General features: G+C 37.5%; 1 pseudogene; it reads right to left on the bottom strand.

Annotated features, from left to right (window-relative positions):
- Positions 1-3,228: 3,228 nt before the first annotated feature.
- Positions 3,229-3,732, bottom strand: LOC123255245 (annotated as a pseudogene).
- Positions 3,733-4,707: the final 975 nt, after the last annotated feature.

Raw genomic sequence — 4,707 nt, forward strand, 5'->3', positions numbered from 1 at the left:
CTTCTTTTCTTTCCCCCTCCTGGATCACTGTCTTTTCATAGTGGAGAAGCTAGTGTAGTTCAATGAAACTATGAGCTATGCTGTATAGAGTTACTAAAGGTGGGCATGTTGGAGTGGAGAGTTCTGACAAAAGGTGATCTACTGGAAAAGGAAATAGCAAACCATTCCAGAATCTTTGCCAAGAAAACCGCATGGGCAGTATGAAAGGCCTGACATGCTATGCTCTACAGGGTCACAAAGAGTTGGATACTACTGAATGACTGAACAACAACAATGCAGATATATCTTTTGCATGACTTCCTATGTATAATGAGTTTTTATATTTCTTGCTCTCTCACTTGGGTTAGGAAGGGGGAGAAGGTAGGAAAGTAAATTTGAACAGAAAATAAAAATAAATTGAATAAAAATTTTTAAAAGGAAAAATAAGAATATTTGCTTTTTTCTGATTCTAAAATAATTCATTTCCTTGAAATCTTTAAAATACCATTAACAATAGCTTAGTAATAACATCCATTGATTTTTTCCCTCCAGTATTTGTAGATATAATTCACTTAGGGCAAATGACTTTACTCTTTCAAGAGAGTTAGGTACTCTCTTATTTTCTCATTATTTTTATCGTGTCAACTTTTTGTTAGCTCTTTTTGTTTTGTCCTTGCCAAGTCAAAGTCTTGGGGCCAGTTAGGTAGCATAGTAGATAGAGCACCAGGCCTGAAGTTGGGAGAACCTGGGTTTAAATTTGACCTTTAAACATCCTTTGGGTTCTAATTTCTAACCTAGTAAAGAGTTCCTCTCTCTTGCCGAAAATCTGGTTCAAAATAGAATTTCCCCTTGTTGGGACAAATAGTCATTTGGCCATGAAGGGATTATCAATTCCTTTGGCATAAAAAGAGAGCTTCCATTAATGCCTATGTAACTAGCATCCCCAGTCACCAGGATATCATGCCTTTGTGTCAGACTGATGAGCTATTTCCCAAATTCTTCATTTGTTTTCTCTTTTGGTCCAAAAGCCCTTGGATATAATATCTATTCTGTTTCTTTTTTTCAGAGATATTTATCCAAACATTCTCCAAAATGCCTTTCCTATCCAGAATTTCCCTGCATGAGTATATCTTCTTGGTGTACAATATGACCATGGATCTTTTCATCACTGTAATTTTTAAATTGTTTGATGTTATGGTTTAGTGATAGCATTCTAATATGAAGTCACATAGGCCAAGTGATCCTAATGGTCACAAAACATATAGGCAAAGAGACTAGATTGTCTTTTCCCGTTGTCCTGAACTATGCTAACTCTGTGTCAGGCAGTTAATGTTCACAGCTTCTGAACTTATGGCCAACTCTTGGTAACTCTCCTAATTTCTTGTTCTGAAAAAGAAACCCCTTATACCTGAGCCTTTACCAAGATCAATATTGGTAAATGACTCTGAGAATTTCATTGCATCTTGTGGTAGTTATGATTTCCCCCTTCCGTATCTGGCCCTGATTGTTCTTCAAGCCTACTTTTAGGGTAGGTAACTTCTCTACGTGAATTCCAACTTTGTCTCTCCCTGACATGTTTCCTTTCCTCTCATGTTGGATGAGTTTCGGGAATCTAATTGCCATATAGTATATGGTTGTATATGCTTCTTCTCTGCCTCTTCCTCCTTCTCCTCTTCCTCCTCATTCTCCTCCTCTTCCCCTTCCTTCTCCTTCTCCTCTTCCCCTTCCTCCTCCTTCTCCTCCTCTTCCCCCTCTTCTTCTTCCTCCTCCTCCTTCTCTTCCTTCTCCTCCTCCTCCTCCTTTTCAGTTTGTATGTGCTTCCCATACAAAGCAGGTTTCCATTTGCCCTTCCTACCTTTTACCTATTCTGTTTCTAGAAATACAAATTTCATTTTTTGACATTACCTACTTAACTGGCTCTTCATTCACTTCCAAAATCAGACTTCATAATTTTAAGCAACATTTTTTGGTCCCTTCAGGAAGTATAATTTTTTAGCTTTATAATTCACCAAAAGCAAGCCATATCTATCTTGTTTTGTAAGTTTGGGGAAATTTTCTAATACATGTGACTTGCAGGTAAAGCCTCCTATGTGTGTTATTTCCTCTTGATATAGGAATTGTGCTGCTTTTCTGTCTGCATCCCCAGGTCTTAGCACAATACTATGCACATAGTATGTAAAGTGATAAATTCTTTGTTTATTCACTCATCTTGGAAACATGCTATAGGAAGGAAGGAGGTCCTTCTATTATCATAAATAATTGACACAGTATCCTTTAGAAGATTATGATTAATTGTCATTCACCATTCATCTTCTTCTTCTGGTCCTTACTGGATGATGTCTTATCAGACACCATCAGAGGATATAGATTATCGTTCTTTCTTTGTTTGTTTGTTTTTTAACCCTTAACTTCTGTGTATTGGCTCCTAGGTGGAAGAGTGGTAAGGGTGGGCAATGGGGGTCAAGTGACTTGCCCAGGGTCACACAGCTGGGAAGTGTCTGAGGCCGGATTTGAGCCTAGGACCTCCTGTCTCTAGGCCTGACTCTCAATCCACTGAGCTACCCAGCTGCCCCTAGATTATCATTCTTTGGAGAACAATTACTGCTTCCTTTCCAGAACCAATTTCTTTTCTCTTCTAGAAGGATGTGGAAGTATATAAAGAAGGACTAAGGACTTGCTATCTTCCCTCACTTGACCTGAGAAACTCCATTTTTATATGGTTTCCATTTTGGTGTAAGTGAGGAGATGATCTCTTCTCTATGTCTATTAGAACTCTTACCCTAGTTCTTTCATTAAGATTGACCACACTGCAAAACAAAGTTGCCCTCTTTTCTCTGCCTTGAGGTTAATGACAGCTTAGTAACCTTCTCCTCTTCCTCCTCCTCCTCCTCCTCCTCCTTCTTTTTGGAGGGGAGAGTTAAATATGTTTTATTTTAGACAATCTATGTGACATGTTTTTAAAAATAATGCCTCCGGGGGCAGCTGGGTAGCTCAGTGGATTGAAAGCCAGGTCTAGAGATGGGAGGTCCTAGGTTCAAATCCGGCCTCAGACACTTCCCAGCTGTTTGACCCTGGGCAAGTCACTTGACCCCCATTGCCCACCCTTATCACTCTTCCACCTATGAGCCAATACATAGAAGTTAAGGGTTTAAAAAAAATAATACCTCCATTCCAAATAAGCTCAAGATGACTTCAATCCAAGTTAGTCCAAGTTCTGGTGTTGTGTAGATGACAAAAAACAATAGCCATTTATGATGGCAGGTGATCCAAAGAAATCAGCTGAATTTGTAGACATTTCTTCATTTCTAAACCATCCTTAAAGAAAACCATGTTAGTCAAACCATCCTCACAGAAGTCCAAGAGAGTCATCATACCATCTAGATTCATGTTTTTCCTTATGAAGAACTGATAGTTACTAAAATTAGCAAGGACATGTTTGATTTGTTCTGTAACGTCTGTCATTCTGTTTTAATCTATTTGGCAGAGCCTACCTTTTGACATATTTCATGTAGTCTTTGATGTGCTCTTCTTTAAACTTTCAGTCTTAGAATCAATACTATCAGTATCAATATTTCCTTCAGCAGAGTCATTTCCACTGATGAGTGAATCATCAATGGTACCTTTTGTCCTACTAACTAGATTCCACTCCATGTCCAGGTACAGACTGTTCTTGATCTCCCAGATCTTGTAAATGTTGGGTAACATCTCAACAGGGCTGATGAGATCTTGCTAGATGATCATGGCAGCAGAAGTAGGGAGGCAGCAGGAGTGACTCTAGTTCTCTTGGGACCAAGAGCTTGTGTGAGCCTGATGGAGCCTGAGTAGGACTTGGCTGGGAATGGGGAGTGATAGGATGAAAAATCTTCATACATTTTATGCTATAGGAAAATTGGCTTACTAACTGTTCCTCCAAGTCAGAATCCCATTTTCCACCATTATCCCCTGTCACTAGCTTTCTGGAATGCCTGGAATTTACCCCTGCCTCACTTGGGCTATTTAGAATCCTTAGCTTCCTTCAAGGCTCAACCTATTGGAAGCCATAACGATACTCTAGTCATTAGTGTTTCCTTCTTCCTCAAAACATATTGAATTTTTTTTTAATCTGAAAAGTCAGACTATTCCGGATTGATTTTAGTACTCAAATTTTGCTAAAAAATTACTGAAGTCTAGAAAATTTTATTTTGTTCTGCTTGGTAATGTGATTTGTATGATTTGTTACAATTCAAAGTGATGTTGCTATGTCTTTATCTATAATATTTATCTCAGGTACAAGTACAAACTGTGAACTACAGGAGTTCAACAAATCCTAACATTGTTGGTGAAACATATAGGTGGGAGTTGAGGATAGCAGCTATTATTTTTAACTCTTGATTGTTGTTATTGATCTTGTTAATCATGGTTATAGGACTAAGAGATAATCTAATACAATTCTGTCATTTTACATTTTATAGATAGAAAAAGGGAGATTGAGAGAAGTACCATAAAGGTAGTAACTGGTATTCAGACACAGTTCCTATGATTCTAAATGTCCAGTACAATTTTCTATGATACTATGTTGGAACTTATAGTGTATAAATACTAGATTTACAAAAAGTTACTTTTATTTTGAATTTAACATTTACCAAAAAAACAACATTCCTATATTTAAAAGCAGGACAGAAAAAGAGGACTACATATGTAAAATCTTATTATATAAAGTTTGCTTTAAAATATATATATATATATATG

The sequence above is a fragment of the Gracilinanus agilis genome, unplaced genomic scaffold, assembly GCF_016433145.1.
Source record: "Gracilinanus agilis isolate LMUSP501 unplaced genomic scaffold, AgileGrace unplaced_scaffold41664, whole genome shotgun sequence".
Lineage (NCBI taxonomy): Eukaryota > Metazoa > Chordata > Mammalia > Didelphimorphia > Didelphidae > Gracilinanus > Gracilinanus agilis.